The sequence below is a fragment of the Ochotona curzoniae genome, unplaced genomic scaffold, assembly GCF_017591425.1.
Source record: "Ochotona curzoniae isolate NIBS_2020 unplaced genomic scaffold, NIBS_Ocur_1.0 scaffold_461, whole genome shotgun sequence".
Classification (NCBI taxonomy): domain Eukaryota; kingdom Metazoa; phylum Chordata; class Mammalia; order Lagomorpha; family Ochotonidae; genus Ochotona; species Ochotona curzoniae.
The window spans coordinates 2,228,804-2,251,312 of NW_024467120.1; positions in this window are offsets into that span (position 1 = coordinate 2,228,804).

Below are 22,509 nucleotides of genomic sequence, written 5' to 3' on the forward strand. Positions count from 1 at the left end.
CTGAAAGTGTAGCTGAACTGAATCCTTCCATAGACATTAGTGCCTAGCTGTCCACTAGCCTCCCATCCCAGGTCCCCAATGTGAGGCACGCTCCGAGGGTCCTGCTCAAGCAGTTTTGATAGTTCAACAGTTCTGATTGATACCAATCTCGCCATTCCAATCGCGATGAAACCTATTCAAAATCCACTAGCTGATATAGTCTCTTCCTGGTTGGGGTTCTGAGATCAACAGTTCAGTTGGAGGGATCTCCAAAGAAACTTCATCTGAGATAATCCCAAACCTGATTCTTGCCAGTACAGGGTCTGGCACAGTCTGTCGCCCCAATCGGCTTATGCACATGCTGGTCGTTGCAACTGCTGGGTCAGTTCTGTTTCCAGCCCTGTCCTCCACGCGAGCCAATGGATGTTGGCAGTCCAACCGGATCTGCCCACTTCATACTAGGCCCTCACGCAAACCAGTGGGGGTACTCCCCATAACCCCCACCACGCCTGCTCCCTACCCTGGTTCCCATGCATGCCAGTATGCACCACAGGCTTGTTCAGTCTGGCCCACACATCCCATTTAGCTCTCATACTTGTAAATGGATATTGAAGCCTAGTTCAACCCAACCAACCTACTATCCAGCCCACACATATACTGGCAGGTGCCTTTCTGTTTAGCCACCCCTGCCTCTGTCCTGGTTTTTGTGCTCTCCAGTGGGAGTGGTTACTCACGAGGGAGGTGCCCACTATCTCCCTACTAGGCCACTCCAATTTCTGGATTATGCACTTTCCATGTGGTTCTGGCATTTAACTTAACAGAATTAGCCCCAATGCCAGCCTCTGCCATCTAATGATGTGGCAAAGCCCAACCAACCCTTACCCACTCTAATTTTTGCTTGCATCAGTAGGAACAGTCAACCCAATCTGGCCCTTCCCCAATCTAGCTCCCATGAGGCTCACAGGTGTTGTAACCCTGCTGGTCTGGTCTGCCCCATCCCAACTCCTACTCTCCAGTGGAGATGGTTGTCCAGCAGGGGAGCCCAAATTTCACTGCCAACTTTGCCTCCTCCCCCCCCGGTTCTCATGTGTGCTGTTTGGACACTGCAACCACATCTGGTATGGCTCACCTCACCTTGGCATTCCTTAATGTGCACTGGTATGTGTTGTGACAGAAACTGGCCTGACCCACACTCTATGCTGGTGCTCAGATTCATCAGAGGTTGATGTGAATGGGTTCAGCCTGGCCTGCTCCCCACCTATGCCATATGTATGATGGTCTGGGTTGCTCTATATCATGGTTCTCATGCTCACCTGTATGGGCTGTGTTCCAACCAGAGGAGTTGCCCAAGCTCCTCCATCAGAACCTCTCCCTATGCCAGCTTTTGTGCATACTGGTGGTTCCATGGGCCAGCCCTTTTTGCTGGCCTTCCATCCATTCCAGTTCTTGGTGATGGCTGTTTTACCCCAGCCAAGGCTTGTCCATACCCAGACACTGCTCACACAGTAAGGGCTGAGACCCAGCCTAGTCCATCCTACATCTACCCAAGTTCTGCAGAGCGCCAGATGATGAAGGCATCTAGCCCAGCTTGGTGCGCCCAACCCCAGTTCACATTTGTGCCAAGGGAGATTGCAGCCATATCCAGACCAAAATGCAGCCCCCACACCTTCCGTGGGAATCCCAACCCAACAAGTGTGTACTCTCACAGCTCCCCAACCGAGTCTATTCCCAGCCCTAGATTATGCGCATGCCATTGGGTGTTCTAACCTAGTTGGCCTAGCCCCTCACCTGTCTCAGCCTTTGCCTTCGATGCTGTGGCATAGTATTACTGCCTCATGCAGACCAGTTGGGGTAAGAGCCTAGATCGGAATGACTTGTGCTCCGTCCTGATTTCTATTCTTTTTTATGAGTTGAAGTTTGCTTGGCCCTGCCCGGTCCACCCCTTCCAGTTGCAGCTCAGCCCATCCCACATCCTATTTTAGGATGTAGCTTTGGGTGATGCTGCCTTGACCTGCCCAGATTGCCATTGGTTCCCTTACCCGTAAGTGACAGCAGGTGCCATGGTCATTCCTAGTTTAGCCCATCGCCACTCCAGCTCACGAGCTAATCTGTGGGACTTGTATTTCCACAGGGTTAGGCCCACACTTCCCCCACAGAATTTAACCCCGGACCAAGTTCTCTTGCGTGCTGGTTAGTGTCTTGACCCTGCCAAATGTGACCAGTCCACTATTCCATGACCCAGTCACTTAATGGTACCTAGCCCTGCAAGACAGGCCCCCATCCATAGCTTTGGTGTGAACTGGTATGTGGCAGTCAGTGATGCTCCATGCTTACAGCCCATTTTAGGATTACTAATTTGGCTAGTGATTTAGTCTGGCCCAAATAGATCTTATGGACAGTCCCCTCTAAGCCATCAGGTCTCAGTCCCCACACTTGCCCGAAAGTTTCATGACCCAGTTACTGGGAATCACCCAGAATTCATCTCTCACCTACCCTAAAGCTGGCCTTATTCATGGGTGTCCGTAAGCAGCAATTTCATATGCTAAAAACCCCAAAGCTCGCTGCTGGGCAGCCAGCAGGCAGAACCTGGCACCATTTGGTGTACTGGCTGTCCAAAGCCAAGGACTCAGTCATTGCCTTTCAGCAGTGGCTTTGGTCTGAGTGCCCAGCCTTGGATCCGGCCTGGCAGGAGCACCCCCCAAAGCCGCCACACTGCAGGGAGCTGCAAGATGCCCCCAACCCCAAGGCCTGGACCGCATTCTACCTATGAAATAAATAAATCAATCTTGGAAGAGAGGAGGCAATGGGGAGGAGGGAGAGTGGAGCTTGATTCTTGGGAGCCAAATTGCTATTCCATTATTTGAGGAAACAGAAATACACACTGCAGTTGGCCACGCAGTTGGTCCTCATAGCTACTGGAAGACAAGAGGCTTCACCTGCATGCCTGTCAGTTTACCAGCAGCTCTCAGGGAATAGGGGAAAGAAGACACCACTACAGCAAGTCCCTGTGTGCTGGGGACAGATGGAATGCTTGCCTTTGGGGTCTTTTAAAATTTTTTAATATGCCCCACTAACTAAAGGTCTGCATCGATATAAGGAGAAATTAATTAGTGGCAGCATCACTCTCACTGCATCATTGAATTACTGATATGACAGGGACTTGAAGGAAAGCCATAGGGGTGGACAAGATTATCATGAAACAGATGAAGTTTTAATTAATGGTGTCTGGAGGCATCATTTCTTTTGAGGCCAAGAACGACCTCTTGGCTGGGTGCTGACCCAGCGCCACTTACGTTGTACAAATGCAGTGCTGGCTACATGCTTTTGAGCTCCCCAAATGAAAGCAAAACAGTGAGGGGGAAAAGGCTGGAGTGACAGGACTGTCCTTCCAAACTCACAAGGGACCATCATCTGCCAGGGCTGGTGACAAAGGGCTACGGTGGCCTTCCAGGTGACATGTGGATGCAGTGTGCAGCTGCACCAGTGTGGTCACAGTGGCTTCAGGTGGCACGGTTGGCAGGAAACAGAACACTGTGTGTTTTGGACATTTAAAAACCCTACTGTCCGACATTTAAAATGATGACTAGCCCCCCTTGACTTTTTAGCTGTAAGTATGGGATTAAATCGTATCGTTGGACTCTGTGATTTATAAAGATCATAAATCACATTGTGTTTCCAGTCTTGCAGTGTCTGTCACTGTGCTTAGAGACCTGAGCAATTGATATCTTAGGAACGGACAAAAACAGGACTGATCAAAATGCCATACTAAAATTGACACCTTGGCCAAAGTAGAGAAACTGGTCCTGACCCCAGAAAATCATAATTTTTGTATTTTAAAGACAGAGTGATAGAGAGAAGGAGAGGCAGACTGAGAGAGAGAGAGAGATTGGGACAGAAATCCTTCATCCTCTGTTTCATGCACCAAGTGGTTGCAATAACCATGGTTGGCCCAGGCTGAAAACAACAGTTTGGAACTCTATCTTGGTGTCCCACGTGTGTGGCAGGCACACCAGCAGGGAGCCAAGAGGCTAGCAAGCATTCATATGGGATGCCAGCCTAACAGGCTGCAGCTTAACATGCTATACCATAATACCAACCCCCCAACAAATCTTTAACTATCTTCCAGGGAGCGGGCATGGAAGACGTTGTCAGTTTTCGTCCCCCATCATCCTGAACCATTCTCTCCACCCAAACATAAATGTCATCTGTCACTTCCTGCTGGGTGGAGATGAAGAGGGCTGGAATACTGAGAGGAAGGCTGGTGTCTCCTGAGGCTACACTCCCTGGCTTGCAGGTGGCTGTCAGTTCCCCCCCAAGGACTCCTGCACATCTGTCTCCTAATCTCCTCTTCTCATATGGGCATCAGTCCTTTTGGATTCGGGCTCAACCATCAGGAAAAACTTGCATTAAATCATGTATGTTTTCCACAAACATATTGAGACCCCCTTGAACATTTTGAGGTCCTGGGTGTTAGGGCTTCAGTATATGAATTTTCAGTGAACACAATTCAGTCCTCAACACTTGTTAATCGTCTGGCCTTGCCAAAGTCAGAATTTACATACTATACCTTTGCATTTGTTTCACAACTTGTTTAGAAAAGCCCATTCCAGGGTGAGCATGGTGGCACAGCAAGTTAAGCTGCCACTTGGGGTGCCTGCATTGCTTATTGGAGTGCCTGGGTGGGAGTCCTACCCCCACTCACAACCTAGCTGTCTGCTAATGCATACCCTGGAAGGAAGTAGATGATGGCTCAAGTACTTGGGATGCTGCCAGGTGTAGGTGAGAGACCTGGATGAAGTTCCTGGTTCGCAGCTTTGGCTTGGTTCAATCCCAGTAGGTTTCAGGCATTTGGAGAAGGAACCACTTTGTGGAAGATCTGTGTGTGTGTGTGTGGTGTGTGATTTGCCTTTTAAATAATTTTTAAAATACAAAAAAAAAAAGGCACAAAACAAAACAAAGAAATTGCCCCTTCCAGTTGGTGCTGAGAACGCAGAAGGAAAGTGCTCTGTCCATTATGGCCCCCAAATAGTCTCTGAAGTAGATCAGCATCTTTTGGTTAAGGGCTCAGAGGTGTAGGGTGCATAACGCCGCTGAGGACTCACCACACCTGCCTTTTCCAGGGGTGAGGGATGCCTAGAGAAGGTAGCGGATCAGCTTCTCTCTGGTTACCACATCTCCCTTACCCAGGCGCAAGCTTGTCTGCACTGTGTGGTTGGTGCAGAAATGCCAATGGCTCAGCGTCTGTTCTGGTGAGGGCACCTGCCGGTCACTGCTCTAGGGCCTTGGTCTTCTCTCCACGCTGACCTTTCCCTCACCTCTCCCAGTCTCCGCATCAACTCATGTCATCCTAATCACCTCCCAGAGGCACTCACTTCAACGTAAGACTTCCAAGGTTCAGTTCCCAGCAGGTACAGTATTGAAGGGCACAAGCAAATCGCAGCTAACATCTCTATGTGGCAGCGGATCCTCCAGCAGCAAAGCACAGCCCCTTTCTTCTCACAAGAGAGCCCCACCTCACTGTGAACACAGTGATGTGGCTCTGAATGTGAAGCAAGAGCCCGTTTTCTTGGTGTGGACACTTCTCAGCTTGTCCCATATTTACTAGCCACATCTTTGACACCATGCAGTGTGCGTGCACACACACACACTGAAGGCAGAGACAGCGCACCCCTCTTCCTTCCTCTCTCTGCAGCCCCTTCTCCCAGAATGGGATGGGTACACTGCCTTCCCCATACAGAGTTGCCTCAGGTGAGACCACTCTCCTCCCCAGTGTGTGCTTTACAGTAACAACACTCCACGCTCAGCCCTCCCGTTGCAGATGGAAATTGTCAGCACTTGGGCGGTGCTCTTCCCTTCTCGGCACAGCATAGATTTGAAGACGTTCCCACTCCGCATGTCCTGATCCTAATGCAAACAGAAAACGAAGCCAAGGCACTCTATTCTGGGTGGTCCGTCCACTCTTCCCCACCCCGCCGCCCTGCCACTGGCCGCCATACTGATGGATGCGGTGCCAGGGCAACCTGTTATCAAGTAATGCAATGCACTGAGAGGTGGAGAACAGGGTTCCTGTTGCACTAGCAACCATGAAACAAATATTCCAGCACCTCCCCATGATAAGCTGACCCGTTAAGGACTTTTTATTTCTCTGGTTAGCATTATTTCCTTAATAGATAGGCAGTGAGGGAGGCAATGAAGAGACATCAGAGTCACTCACTAAGAACTTACTGGCAGGGGCGTTCTTCGGTCCCTAACTAAAAACTTTCGACACGCAAAGAACTAAGACACCAAGCATAACAGCAATGGCCTTTCCAGGGGAGTGAAAATGCTCAGCACCCTCATTTACGATTCAGCAACGCTTGCGAAGACTAACAGGAGAATCCTGAAAAAAATTTCTGGCTGGCTCTCTGATAATCACATTAAAGCAGAAAATTTGAATTAACAGCGATGAAAATGGTGTTTGCAGTAGAAGCTGGAGGCAGCCTGCTTGGTTTGCATCCTGCCCTCCTGCCTGTCCCTGTGACTCCACTGGGGTTGCTAGGTCTCTATTTCCTCATTGATAGAGTGATGGTGACGGGGCAGCATCGTAACGGTGAGAAAGATGCCGCTTGCGACACCCACATACCATGCTGGAGCGCCTAGGTTTGACTTACTGCTCTGATTCTAGTGTGGGTTTTTTTGCTCATGTGCCCCAGGAGGCAGCAGGTGATGTCTCAAGTACCCGGGGTCACCTGCCCCTCCTAGGAGACACTTAGGTGGAGTTCCAGGCTTCTGCCTTCTACTTGGCAAGTGAGCCAGCAGATGGAAGATACTCTCTCTCCCTCCCCCTCTTCAATTTCCAAATAAAATAAAGCTAAATAAACTTAGAGGGAACTAAAGTGGGAGTTTTAAGGAGGATGGTAGTATACAATATTGTGATACAGGAATTGATTCATGTGAAGTGTCTGACCCACGCTTGGTGCAAGATAGATGCTCAGTAAGCGTTCATTGGCATCATTTTTATCAGGCTGCAGGGAAGGGAGTCTGGTGAATATTCTTAACGGCTGCACGGATGGAGCGTCCACACTAAGGCACTGTTACATGCTCCTCGTGCGTATAACAATGGCAAAGGCTCACTGTTGTAGAAATCACTTTTGAAAGATTTACTTTACTATTTGAAAGGAAGAGTCATAGAGAAAGAAAGAAAGATCTTGCGTCTGCTGATTCACTCATCTAATGCCCACAACTGGACAAGGCCCATGGAAACCATGGACTTCATCCACGTCTCCATTTGGGTGGTGGGACTTAGGCGTTTAGGCCATCATCTTCCACCTCCAAGGATGAACTGAAAGGTGGACTGGGAATGGGGTAAACAGAGTTTAAGCCAGCACCGCAATACTGGACAAGTACATTGCAAACAATGGCTTAACCTACTGTGCCACTGTGACCAACCCTATTATACGATTTTTTTTTTTAAAAAAAAGGATTTATTTTCTTTTTATTGGAAAGGCAGATATACAGAGGAGGAGAGACAGAGAGGAAGATCTTCCATCCACTGATTTACTCCCCAAGTGGCTACAATGGCTAGAGCTGAGCCGATCCAAAGCCAGGAGCCCAGAGCCTCTTCCGAGTCTTCCACGTGGGTGCAGGGTCCCAAAGTTTTGGGCAGCCCTCAGCTGCCCAGGCCATAAGCAGGGAGCTGCAGGGAAAGCAGGGCTGCCAGGATTAGAACGGGTGCCCATATGGGATCCTGGTGCATGCAAAGTGAGGACTTTAGCTGCTAGGTTACCGCACCAGATCCTGTAAGAATATTTTTAAAGATTTTTTTTTTCTTCCTACAACCATCCATCCCTATTATCCACCCCTGTAGAGAAATGTTGACTTTTTCCACTTGGCATTTCTCCGTGTCCTCAGCCTGCAGCCTTTGGTCCAGACTTGGTAGAGGAGAATCTGCTTGCAAGTCTGAGAAAGCAAAGAGATTCACACTGAATTTGCTGTGGAGAAAAGTCCCTGCAGAAAACAGAAAAGCTCCGAGAAAACATGGCAGTGAGCTTGAGAAGATTCCTGTAGGAATGTAAGAGTGGACTACGGAGAATGTTCTAGAAACAGCTAGTCTCTATTGAGAGAGGGCTGGGCAAGGGGAAGGCCAAGAAGTTCTTGGAACTGGAGTGATGTCTTAGGCCTAAACTAGTCTTTGGGGTTTACCTTCTTTATAAAAAGATTTGTTTTTATTGGAAAGGCAGATTTACAGAGAGAAGAAGAGACCGAGAGAAAGGTATTTCTTTTGCTGGCTCACTCCCCAAGAGGCTGCAATGACCAGAGTAGGAACCTGGAGCTTCTTCTGGGTCTTCCCTGGGTCCCAAGGCTTTGGACTGTCCTCCGTTGCTTTCCCAGTCCATAAGCAGTGAGCTGGATGGGAAGTGGAGCAGCTGCGATGCGAACCAGCACCCACAAGCAATCTTGGCACGTGCGAAGTGAGGATTCAGCCACCGACATCACCAGGCGTTGGAATCTTTTGAAGAAACCACAGCCAGTTCTTGAAGTGCCTTTGACGAAGACTCTTTGTGAACTCACTTCAGTCTCTACAACTCAATGCTGGACCGCAAAAGGATCTGACTTCATGCTAGCTGTGCATGCATTCTCCCGTTTTTCTCCTCACGGAAATCCCCAAAGTCAGACATGATTATTTGTCCCTCGTTGAAGAAAACTGGAGACTTGGAGAAGGAGCGTGCCCACAGATATTCAAAAAGCACCCGAATCCAACTGTGAGCCTATTGGCTGGAACCATGGTGCTGGACTCGCCCAGGATCCCTCTTAAGCCACCTGGGGATAATTCCTGCTCCTTAATCCTGGTCTAAGCAAAGCAGTGCCACGTGGCTTCCCATCACACACCAACGGCTTCCTACAATAAAATCTAGAGTCCAAGTGTATGTGTTTGTGTGTATGTGTCTTTCCATGCAAATAAATATTCACGTTGCTTAAAATTCAACAGCACAAACAGCGTCTAGTGAAGTCTCCCACTGCGCTTGTCCCTCCAACCATCTGGGCCTCCTTCCTAAAGGCAAACGGCGTTATCTGCTTTGATGGTGTATCTTCAAATAAAAGCACTGCAAGCAAATTTATCTTTTCTCTCTCTCCCTTTCAAAATGTTAGCACACCATACTCGATGTTGCACATTTTTATTGTTTCCGTGTATTAATGTTTCTGGGAAATCATACTATATTGGTATGGGAGGAGGAGCCTCCTGCTTCTCTAAGGCTAAAAATAATTCATTAGAATGCACCAGAATTTGATTAGCTCCCTAGCTGCCGGACAATTTGAATAGGTCTAAACTTGCGCTATTATAAGTGAAGATATAAGGAACACGCTATGCGTGGTGTCCCTTTGCACATATTAATGTACCCAGAGCATAAGGTCCTAGAAGCAGAATGACTAGGTCAAAGGTCATGTGCACACGTTTTAAAATAGATCCTCCCAAATCGCCCCTCGTGGATGCTTTTTTTGAGCAAATGCACTTCTGTTGGCCATGTATGAGGTGGTTCATTTTCTCACACCCTCTCCACCACAGTAGATTATTAAACTTTTTGGTCTTTGCCCATCTGCTATATGAAAACAGAAAATCCATTTCTTCTCTCGCCTCAGGGTACATGAGTTTAAACTATAACTCACTGCTCACAAACCCCTTTATTCATTCATCTAAATAGTGGGACGCATCTGTTGCCAGCAAGAGCCTTTCTCCAGCGCTTTGTGGGTTTAAGATGGTTTCCAGCGGTAATATCTGCCCCCACCATGAGATATATCCATGTTAAACCTAAGCACCCAGGAATGGGCAGGCATTCTGAAGCAATGGCTGCTTGGTGGAGGGGCCTGGGATAACTGGCAGAGGGAACGGCCTGAACGCTGGGTCTAGCCAGCCAGAGTAGCCACTGGAAAGAGCTGAGAAAAAGGGGCGGATTCAAAAAGGCCAGAAGAGAGCCATTGGGCTGGGAAGGCCCCATCCCTCCATGTAAAAAGAGGCTAAGGGCACTCCTATGGGACAAAGCTCTAAATACGATGGGATCTTCCTGGAGGGAGATGTTAAATGGAAGAAGACCTGAGAATGCACGCGTTTGTTCATCCAGACAATGTGAATTCAGAATTTGCATCATGTCAGGCTCTGGTTCTTTGAAGACGAGCAAAACTCAGGATCGTTCCTTCCAACGGAATTAGACGGCAGGGGACCACCACATCAAGGAACCAGCCTTATGCAAACTCTGGCCACCACGTGGAAAAAGAAGTAGGAAAGGCTACAAGGAAGGGGCCTGAGCTGTGAGGGGAAGGCTAAAGCAGGCGGGAAGTAGCGTTGCACACGATACAGCTTTGCAGAAGGAGGTCGTCCATGAGGCATGAAGGAAAGGCCAAATATGAAAAAATGACTGTTACAGATTTGGAAAATGGAACCCAGTTGTGTTTTGAACATGGGAAATATATGGGTGGGGAGGGCAGGGACACAGAGATTGAAGGTCCAAGAATAACACACTTAGGAATTCACACACTGGTCCAAGAGAAAGGTGAAGGGACAAACCAGCACAAAGACACGAACAATGGAGTGCGCAGTAGAACGGTTGAGACGCTACACTGACAAAGAAGATATCAAGGGCAAATGAGGGTCGTTTGAGCAGGGCTGGGGGTGGGGGCGGAGAAGTAGATTTTGAAGGCAGAAGAAAATAAAACCAGTGTGGGGCATATTGTGTTAGAGCTGCCTGAAAGGTACCTAGCAAAACATACATAAAAGCCCAGGCGCAGGGGTGGTGATGCAGTGCTGCCACCTGTAAGATCAGCATCCCATATAACCTCCAATCTGAATCCCTATCAATGTCCCAGGGAGAGCACAGAAAGTGGTCCAAGTCCTTGGGTCCCTGGCACCCATGTGAGAGACCAGATGGAGTTCCAGGTTCCTGGTGTCGCCCCCTCTAGGCCCTTGTGACCATCTAAGGAGTGAATCAACAGATAGAAGATCCCTATCTCTCTGTCTCTCCCACTCGGCCTTTCAAATAAATAAAAAATAAATAAAATCCCAGGCTCAGATGAGAAGAGCAGGGTACTGAGGGACCTAAGAGCTATTGGTACAGGCCTGAGGGGAAGCTAGAGAAGCCCTGAAAAAGCCATCCACTGAGCCAGCAACAGACAGAGCTAGCAGGATAGCCAAACAGTCCATGACAATCTGGAGCATTGACAAGGTAAACCGTGCGAATTTCAATGGAGATGAGAGAATGCAGGAGCCAAGGAGGGAGAAGAGATCCTTAATCAACCATGGAGGGGACACAGGACTGCCCCCTCCTAGGATGCTCAAGGCCATGGCAATCTTCAGCATACGCAGGTCATTCTCTTAATCAAGAGTGTCCTGCTGCATCCCCTTCCTTACGCGACAAAGAGAGAAAAGGGGCCATCCCTCCAGAGAGACCCACCGTCTCCTGAGGCCTTCTCTGGAAGAAGCCTCTGCCCTTGGCCGTGGCATGAAAGACAGGAGAGCAAGAGGGAGCTTTAGGGGCACTTTCATTCGAAATCTTGCAGAGGGCTCTGCGTTTTCATAAACAGGAGGAAATCTCACCCTGTTCCAGGGATTCTTGCCAGTTAACCCTGTTCTACCAGACAGCGATCCTGCCAGGGGCCTCTGGCCTGTGCCATCCACTGCTGCCCACCACCTGGCCTCCCACTCTGCCCTCCTTTCCGGAGCCAGCAGATCTTGGCACAGAATGAGGCAACACCCTCATTCTTCCCCATAAAATGTCTGCAGATTTCTTCAAAATTATGTTTAAGTCTTTATTTTCAGAGTATGAACTCAACTGATAACTCAACCACTGGCCTTTGACCATAGAGTTGAAATGCATGAATTTTAAAAATAATAGTAATACAGATCATGTCACTTGTTCTAATGAAGGAAATAAATGACTCTTTCTACATAACCAAAGCCCTACCTCTAAGCATCAATATTTTCTTTAATTCATTTAACTGACCAATACTTATGGAACATTTGTTTGTCCCATACCAAGCATAGTGCTGCATGACAGAGTTTTTAAACAAATAGAAGCAAATAAAGAGAAAGCCAAGTGCCTGACGTGGGCCAACAAACTTGGGTCTCTTTCAGTGGGTGGAGAGTTTATGTCTAAGCTGTTATTATTGCCTTGGCTAGATCTTGCCAAATCCTTCTATCCTACGTAGAAAGGAATGAACAAAACCTGAAATAATTGTATTGAGGACTTCATTTTGACATTCTGTTATAAGAGCACAGCTTTTCCTTCTGTAGTTGGAAAAACTGTATGTTCCTTTCAAAGGTTGCGAACAAATTTCTGATCAACTCAGGTTATGCCTCCAAGAGGCAACCACTGCTAATATTTTTACTCAATCCATTATTATGGAGTTGTGCCCTAGTTTAAAGAATAGTATAATACATTAGCAGCTACATGTCCAAGGCAGCAGAGGACTGAGACAGTAAATTCTATACCCTGAGATGGAAGTACTGAGAAGCAAAAAAGATACCTACAGTGGGGGTTGGAGGAGACATTGTTGTGTAACATATTCTGGCTAGTAGCAGGTCCCCACCCTCTGCAGAAAAGACACAGGGATGCCTCCAGGTCTAACAGTCCCCAGGCAGGGAAAACACATCCCTGCTACCTGTTCATGATATTGTCTTGCCTCCAAGCACCCCAGAAAATTGCAGGTAATTCAAAGAGCTGGTGTCATATCATGTGGCCCTTGAAGACAAATACTGCATCCGGTTATTCTCAGCAAATGTTCAAATACTCTTAATACTGCCATTGCTGTTGACTCTCTTGAAGGTGGCTAATGGACCAAAGAACAGCCCATGGGTCCCAAGTAACAAGGAACTTCTCATTGAAGTGGTGCCTGGGCTTTCTTGGGGCCACCAAGTAAGCTCTCATTCCAATTAATGTGCTCCAGATGTGCTCCAGATGAGAACACTCTGTTCCCCAAAGAGGGTGTTGAGTCACAGAGGGCTAAAATCACTACATTCACCTCCTGGCTTCCCATTCAACTGCCCTTTAAAGGAGAGAACAATTATTTTCATCCTTCCCAGCAGGATGCTGCCCAGAGCCAGAGCAGGTTCTTTGTGCATCCTCAGGGGACCTGGACCAGAGAGAGAGCTGCTTCACAGAGCTCCCAGCTGATGCAAGCTGAAGACATTCCCCAAAAGACATCCTCCTTGCTCCTTAGTTGAAGAAGATAAATGAAGACTTTTAGAAAACAACCCTAAACATCACATTAATTTGACTTCAGACACAAAGGATGAATCTAACCATGACAGTTCAGCTCAGCATCCTGCCAAGTCCTGAGACTACAAGAGCGCGTAGGTCACACACTTGGGGGATACGGATGCTCTGCTGGAATCACTGGCAAAAGCACACAAGGCAAACCAAACCATCTTTGCCCCCTGTCTTGGTTTCAGCAAAAACAAAATCTTTAAAATCCTTTCTTTTTTTCTCTTATGCCACAGTCCTTCATAGAAATTGTAATGCTATATTTATTCAATTAATAGCACGGAATCCCATCACAATCATATTTACCTCAGCACTCTAGAAGGAATCTTCCAGAATTGTATACTGTTATTTATTTATTTAGAAAGCAGAATCCAAGAGAGAGAAACAGAGCTTCCATCCTCTGGCTCTCTCCCCAGTTACCTGCAACATTTGGGGCCGGATGAGGCCAAAGCCAAGAGCCAGACTCTCCAGCTGAGTCTCCCATATGGACAGCAGGATCTCAAGTACTTGATCCATCATCTCCTCCATCAATCAGACACTCAGAGCCCAGACCCAAATCTTCCACCTCACCCTTTACTAAATTTGCCAGTCTCGGGAATTGCATTTGAGGACTGGGCAGAAATGAATGGAAATTATGGTAGACTTCACAAGAAAAGATTTTCTTCTCATATAGGTGAGATTCAGAGATACATGGCCAAGGTTAGATGTTGGGTTCTCCATTATCAGTTTCCAGGCTCCGGTCTTTCTTTTCAGGCATGGTTTTGGGGTGTGTGTGTGTGTGTGTGTGTGTGCGTGCTTTCAGTTTTAAGAATCTTCATCATTAAAAGATGGTTATTTCCCATCTTTCCAGCAAGAACGATAGAGAGGGAAAAGGAAATGAAGACACACCTGCAGAGTAGACCACCTTCCAAAGCCTTCCAGAAGTCCAGGGAATCACTTGGCACCTACATCATAAGGGACTCTGGAAAATTCAGGTTTGTAGCAGAGTGTTACTCCTCAGTAACATAAAAAGAGCTATTCACAAAGAGAATGGGCAGACCTCCTGATTAGACCCCTAGCAGATGGCTTTGTGGGCTGCTGCCACAACTATCGCAAAAGCAAGCATGGGTTGATCAGTCCCTGCTGGTAGACTTCCAGGGCTCCCCCTTTTCCTTGGAGAAGAAGCCAGGCTGCTTTGCATAGCTTTAAGCCCTTTCTGTGCCTCCCCAAAACTTCATTTCTGGGTCTTCTCTTTCCTCTCTTTTTCCAAACTGCAAGTACAGAAACAATTTCTCCTTCATGAACATCTCAAATCACACACACTGTCCCCTCTGTACCGGTCTTGCACTGCAGACATTTTTATGTGTGACCAATGATTAAAGATTCCGGGACATACTCCCAGATCCAGACCACCCGTATACAGAGTAAAAAACAACAAAGCATGCCTTTACATGCCCAGAAATTATCTGAGGGCCATATACATATGCTATAAAATGTTCTTAGGAAATGCATGTTATGAAAAAATGTACATGGGTTTCAATTTCTTTCTTAAATGTGTTTATTTGCTTTAAAGTCAGGGTTACAAAAAAAAGAGGGAGAGAAGAGACAGAAACTGCCATCCACTGGTTCGCTTCCCAAATGGCCTCAAAGGCTAAGAATGGACCAGGCGGAAGCCAACAGCCTGGAACTCCATCCAGATCTCCCACATGGATGGAGAGCCCGAGTCTGCTTCCCTAGGTGCATAAACAGGGAGCTGGATCAGAAGTGGAGCAGTTGGGACTCAAATAGCACTCATTTGTGATGCTAGAATTATAGGAAATGGCTTAACCTCACACTGGCCCCTTAATATATTTTTGTACCAAAAGAAACTCATCTTTTAATTGTACTTTCCATAAGCCTTTTGAGTTCCCTTTGTATTATAAGAGATGAGAATATGCTGCACCAAAACATGGAGGATTGTTGAGCTGTGGACAACTTAGAAGCAGAGGCAGGGAAGTGTTCCACCTTCCCCTCTACTGGCCTTAAGCCAGGAGGCATCCTGCGTCATGTCCCAGAGAGAACCAAGTTGGACAAGGTTGACAACTTTGGACTCACAAGTCTGGAGGAGATATCGGAGGAATCTACATTAACAGGCTTCACCCGAAGATGCTCTATAACCTACAATGCAAAGCCACATCTTTGAGAACTACTCATTCTCTGGATGTCTCCTTGGTGGCCAAATAGACAGGTGTTTTTCTCTTGTTAATCCATCTTTGGTTACAGGACTTCATCCCAACCAAGACTGCACGAAGCTATTCTTCCCTACAACACCTCTCGGTCACTCACCCCTAACTTGCCATCCTTGGGTTGTAAATCAGAGGGTGGCCTTCCACGGTACCTTAACCTCAGGATGCATTCAAGGCAGGCCTGTGGGTCAGGACCGCGTGTCCAGTTTATCTTGACTGGATTACACACGTGCAAGTGACAAAAGTGAAAATGGCAAGGTAAGAAACACCTGATTCTGAGAACTTTTTGGCCTCTGTGTTATTTTTCTCCCATTTTTGCACTGTCTGGGGAGTTTCTCTGAAAGAACTATCTCCTCCAACCAGCGAGAAATATCTTGTAGAAGAGAGAAATTTAAGATCTGTTGTGCTTTATTGATTTTTACCTAGTCTTGTTCCAAAATTGTTCCCGGACGTACATATAGTTAAGTGTGTCACTCACTGCTGTGTCATTCACCTAAGCATGTTATCACGGTTTTACCAACCTCGGCATGCCCAGAGAAGAATGAATACTGAGCCCAGTCCTTCCCAAGCAAACAGCCTCTCTGAGGATTGCTGTGGGCTGGAGAGTTTCCTCCATAGACCTACAAGTAAAGAGATGTCAGGTGTAGCAGCAATGTGCTGGATAATGTTACATTTCAGAATAAACTACCCTTAAACATGTCACCTTGGCATTTGAGAAAACAGGAAGGCCGCCGTCATCTCCCCCTCCCTATCATCGTTCCAAGGAGCAGATGGTAAGATGAGCATGCCTGTACCTGGAGAATAGGAACATCCTTCTGTAAGAAGACACAGGGACCTGGGAATGCAAACAGATCCTGCCCTGTCCTAGCTCATTGCCATTAAGCCATACTCCCTTCATCCAGTTATGTTTCACCAGGATTATCTACTTCGTCATCAGACCTAAGCATGACACAAAACACCAAGCAAAAAAATCACAGATTTATCTATTTCTTTAGGACTTCATGTTCCTAGGAAGGCCTTACTGTCTCATAAAACTCATATTAAATGAATGTATACCCTTTTACCTTGTAAATCTTGAATCGTAGGCCCTCCGTCATTAATCTAGACAAGGATGAGAAAAAAAGTTATTTCTCCCCACAACAGAAGGGTTCACAGTGTGGCATTCATCTCCAATGGCTGTTGGAGAACTAGAGCTGACAAGAAGAGAGAGGTGGGGGATTAACAATGTGGCACCAGGCCAACTGGAGCTGACCAATTTCTTTTGTTCTTTTCTTTTTTTCTTTTTTTTTCCTTTCTTTCTTTCTTTTCTTTTCTTTTTTTCTTTCTTTCTTCCTTTCTTTCTTTTCTTTTCTTTCTTTCCTTCCTCCCTCCTTCTTTCCTTCCTTATTTTCTAAGATTATTAGTAATATTGAAAGACAGATTCACAGAGAGAAAAAGCGACAGAGAGAAATATTTTTCATCTGTTGATTCACTCCCCAAGTGGCCACAATGTCTGCACTGATCCAAAGCCAGGAGCCAGGTTTCTCTGAACCTCCCATGCACGTGCAGGGTCCCAAGGCTTTGAGTCATCTTCCACGGCTTTCCCAAGCCACAAGAAGGAAGCTGGACAGGAAAGGAAGCAACTGGGACATGAATTGGTGCCCATATGGGATTACCAGCTCATGTAAGGTGAGGACTTTAGCTACTAGGCTGCTGAACCAGGTCAGGAGCTAGGTAATTTCAAGTAACTCCTGCCCTGGGTGATGGTTCCAAAGGATGGGTAATACGGAGTTGCTCCCACTTGCATTTTCTCTGTTGGACTATGAGATGACTATTATCCCAGATCACACAAAAATATTCTAGCCTTAAAGGCCAGTTTCCTAAACAATTTATAACCTCAAAAGCTATGCAAACATCAGGGATGGTCAAGGTATTTTATGATTCAACCTCCTTTTTATCCAAACCCTGATTTTATTTTCACATAATAATTTATCCAACTCCACTCACAGGAAAAAAAAATGTCTTTGCATTGCAATGGGGGAAAACTGTGAGATTTTTCTCAACCTGACCTGTATCTCTCTTTTGTTATTTGTGCCTAAAATATGCTTCCTTTTTTGTTTTTGTAGTATAGAGCAGGGAAGCAATACTAGCTCTAGGGAAGGTATCATTGAAAATCAAGTTATACAATGATCCATCACCATTCCCTTGTAATATCTCTCAAAAGAATTGTCCCGCAGAGCCGTAATACCATTATTAGAAGGCAGCTTCCCTGTGTTCTTAGTGGTGCCCCTCGTGGGATAGCCCTAAGGAACATTCTAGGTCTCCCCCCGGGATGCTTGTCTCACTTGCTCATCTCATTCCTGGTGACATGTACCCTGCAAAAACAGCCGGGTGACAGTGCCTGGTGTGGTGGCAGGCCAATTCCCTGCCAGGAACAATTATTGACAGTAAGGGGATAAGGTGGAACCAGCATGGACTAGGTCCAGCAAGTTGCCAATAGACAACTTTCAAAATCGACTCAGAATCCCATTTTTTCCCCAGGGTCGCCAAATAGCCAGAGGATCTCTGGTTGGGGCATCATAGAAGTGTCACACACTTGGACCTTCACCCTTGACAACACAGCCATCACTCTGACAGTGCTGTTTTTCCTTGTATTTTTCAGGGAGGCTGTTTAGTTTTGGGGAAACACCATCACGGCGGGCTTCAACCAGCTCTGGCTTTTTCTTATTCTCTCTGTTCTTGACCACAAGCTAAGCGTCTCAGGTTTGAATGCAGGCTGGTGAATGTATTTTGCAGGAGATTGTATTATCTAGGGTACAGCTCCTCTTTCATCATGCTTCACCTTGGCTTTCATCATTCTCACTTTGCCTTTAGTCAACTTTCACCTGCATAGCAACGTCTCCATGGACATGGTGGGCTCCCCCAGTGGGAAGTTGAATTTTCTCCTTAGTGCTTCGCATGTGGAGTCTGGATTTACATGACTAATTAGAATACTGAGGAAGTGATAGCTAAAAGTCCCCCTATTTCTCTTTCACAATAGTGTAGGAGGGAAAAAAATTATTTTTTTTTCCCTTCAACTCTCTGAAGTTGAGAGTGGAAACTTGCAACAAAAGACAGAAAAACAAATAGCAGTTTATTAATATGTACACCCCACGTCTGACACAGGGACACCTAGAGAATGAGTCTCAAAGAGGTGGCTCCAAATCCTGGTTGAAAGAGCATCTTCCACAAACAAGAGCAGATTTTTCGAGAAGTAATAAAACAAAGGGACATTAAAGCTGGGGAGGGTGGAGGGGACATTGACTCGGATAAAGACAAATAAATGGCAGAAAAAGGCTAATTAGTAAAGCTTGTTAGTGTAGATTCCTCTAGAGTCCAAAGTTGTCCCCCTGTGGTTAACCGTTGATGGGCTACCTTTTTGTCTTGGCAAAACTCTATCCTGCTTTCAGGCAATCCAGAATCTGCTTCTCCAGCATTGCCTTCAGCTCAACCATTCTTCATTTTTAGGGAAAGCACATTCCAGCCTCCACCACAGCTGACTGGCAGCAGAGGAAGTGACCTCAATTAAAATATTTCTCCACTTGCCCTATTCCTTGGTAGACAACAGACTACTGTGTGTGTGTGTGTGTGTGTGTGTGTGTGTGTGTGTGTGTGTGTGTGTACGCGCATGTGTATGTCTCCAGGAAAGGTGATATTCTCCCTAATGTATCTAGCTGCGATTTTTAGTTACTGCTTTAAAACAAAAAGTTTTTGAGTGAAGGTAAAGCAAGGAACTATCTTTAATTTTCTTCTGCAATTACGGCGAAGAGAGTAGGCACCCATTAGTAAATATGGGTGTCACGTCTACACTGCTCCAAGATGTCTACATTTCAATTTGTTTTCTACTGTGGATGGCATGAACACCCCCAGGGAGTCACTGACTGACACCTCATTCACCGCAGAGACTACAACCAGAGCAGGCAAGAGTTGCCGTAGCTGATGCAACTTCTTTGGGGCTGAGGCAAGTGCTGAAGTAAAACCCCAGGGAGTCCTACAGTTGAAGCCATTCAGGAGATAGGATGGGAGCAACAACCCTGCATCTGGCCACCAGCCAGCTTTCTTCACTTTGAGATTCCTGGGTCTTCCTTTTCACCCAGCTGCCTGATCCTTACTACACTCAAATTAGAAAACCCAATGAAGGAGGTGCCAGACGGTGGGGACACATGAGTGTGTGAAGGAACTATGCCATGCCCAGTGTCCAAGCATCCATGCCTGATGCTTGCAGGCATGCCCTCTGTATCCTTCCATCTACTGTAGGCACTTTGATCGGGGACTGTCGGAGATAGGACAAGCGTACGCAGAGACCACATAGAGATGTCAACTCCAGCTCTCGGACATAGAGCAAATAGAGTTCATGTGCTTACTTGCACAATTTAAAGAGAAGCGTGAAGTGCAGGTATGTCCCTTGGCCTTTGGACATGATGGCAGGAATTTGCATTAAGACTTCTGAGATGACTGTGCACCGGTGACGACTCTACCCACGGTTTCCACAAAAAAATAACAAAAAAGTTAGGTGCAAAGAAGCATCGCCTTGGTAACCTTATCCTTGACATTGCCAGCCTTCCCAGTGAGAAAGAACAGCAGCAACCATTTGCACTGGGTATTGTTTTCACTCAACTACATCGCACTGGGCCTTCTTGAAACTGATGTGGACTTTTGAGCACGGAAAGTTCCAGACTCAGGGTATGTTTTCGAAAGAAACCAGACCTACAGGTTAAATAATGAAGTGTTGGACCACAAAAATACATCATCTCCCAGCAAGGAGCCTTGAACTTGGGCAAAATTCTTTCTTTATTCACCTGTGGTATTTCAACAGAACTCAAAATCATCAAAATGTTTCTAACCGAAACACCTCCAAGAATGGCTCTTGGAATTAGTCTCTCACTGATAAACATCGACGCAGACAGAAAAAGAGAAAATGTATAAGCCTAGTTGCCAGGCCCGGTGACTAATGATTTGCTGTTTCCATATATCTTACAGATTGATTATTTCTTATTTTTCTTCTCCTTTGAAAAGCTAACTCCAGGTTTCATTTTCATAGAATCCTGTCAGCCACCAAGTTATGAAGATTTAAGAGAGAAGAGGTTCAGTTCAGATGGATTTCTTTTTCAAATTAGCTTTCTAACTGCAAGTGGAAATGACCGGAGACTTAAAATACAAAAACCAAACTCATCCCTAAATGACTCTTCTCTCCTCTTGGAACACACAGCACTTCCTTGCATCTGGTGGACAGGACCACAAAGTCCATTAGCATTCCCTATTTGCCCCTCTATTGATTATTATAGATCACCTACTGATTCAAAATGGTTGAACCAGGATGTCTATTTTAATTTTGAAATCATAATAGCCCCCAGTAAGTGGCAATTAGGAAATGAGCAAATAATTTCTTTCTTTTATCTCTATTATGTTGTGAAGAGTACTGGAGCATTTTTAAACCCCCCCACCCCTTCTCTCTCTCTCTCTCTCTCTCTCTGTTTATCTATATCTGATTATCTCTCCCGCAAAAGATCTAACAAGGCTACAAACCAGTCACTGGTTCAGTTCAGTCCCTCTCCAGGAGGGCTCCTTTCAATGGGAGGTACAACAGGAGTTAGAGGCTGTGGCCCCTCTTCCTCTAGGTTTCCAAGGGAGCCAAGAAGGCTGGCCACTTTGGGTAGCCTCCCATCCGGCAGCACCCTGCCTGTAGGGCAAGGTCATTGATGAGAAGCCCCAGCACCAGTCAGACATAGATATTGAGAAGTTCAACCACTTCGTGCTATAGAAAAGTACAAATGTGAGCAAACAGACCCTAGTCATTCTCGGACATGCTGTGTCATTTCTGAACACAAATCAGCAGATTTGTGAAAACCCTTGAAAACCCTCAGCAGGGCTAAATGGCTGCGTGGGGCAAGGGTGAGAGGAGGCAGTGAGTCATTCCCAACTTCCTGCTAAACACAGGAACCCTCCAGGAGCCCCACGTGTCTCAGATTGCTGCTGGGGGGGGTTTCCTCCTCATTTCAGCCTGACCCGTCACGGCTTGAGTCTTGCTTCCTTCCTCTCATTTCTCCCTGTGCGTTGCATTTGTCCAAGATGCTTGCCGATCTATAAATAACGCCCCAGAGCGGAGCCGGATGCTGAGCCTGAAATGTCAGCATCCCTCGCACACGGAATAACAGCTTCCTAACCAACGGTCCTATCTCCCTGAACTGGCGGACGTTCAGTGCTGGTCTTCACATGGTGATAGTTTCATGACCTCGGGATGGAGGTTGGAAACAAGATAATGGTTAGAATTTGCTCCGCTTTAGTTTTTTCTCCAGCAGAATTCCCTTGGATTTGTGGTTCTTGTGACCTCAATGAGAGGGGAAAGGTGTGATGCATTTCCCCACCCACCACAAGGGTCATAGCCCACATCCTTATAACAAAAAATAGGTTAACAACAGAAAAACATAACCAATGTAAATGACATAGAACCTTCAGAAATGAAGACCCCAAAGACCAAGGGAAGCTCCCTGTTGTTCCCTCTGTTCTGTTACAATGTTGACTTGAAGGGTAGAGACCAAGAGAGATTTTTTTTCCCCTCTAATTCACTCCCAAAATGCCCACCATACCCAGGGTTCAGAAAAGTCTAAGCGAGGAGCCAGGAATTTCATTGAAGCTTCTGAGGTGGGTTGGCAGGGACCCAAGTATTTGAGCCATCACCTGCTGCCTTCCAGATGAACTAACAGGAAGCTGGATCGGAAGCAGAAGAGCCAGGACTCAAACTGGGCACTGTGGTACAGGAGGTAGGCATCCCAAGCGGCAAGTTAACCATAGGGCCAAATGATCAACCCCAGGAAACGGGCCTATTTTTATGCTTTTATTCATTAGTGAATGGATAGTTACGTAGAAATATGATTGAGTGAAAGGGAATGAAGTGATGATGGCATTTGGGGCAGAGATGACCCAGCAGGGCCTGTCTGGATTTCTTTTTCGCCTGTCTATTCAGCATCCCGTACCTCCCCACCCCCCGAGTCCATAACTTTTATAGGGTTTTCTAGAACAAGGAAAACTTACAAGATAAGTCAGAGAATTTTTTGAATGGGTCTGAAAAGCAAAGA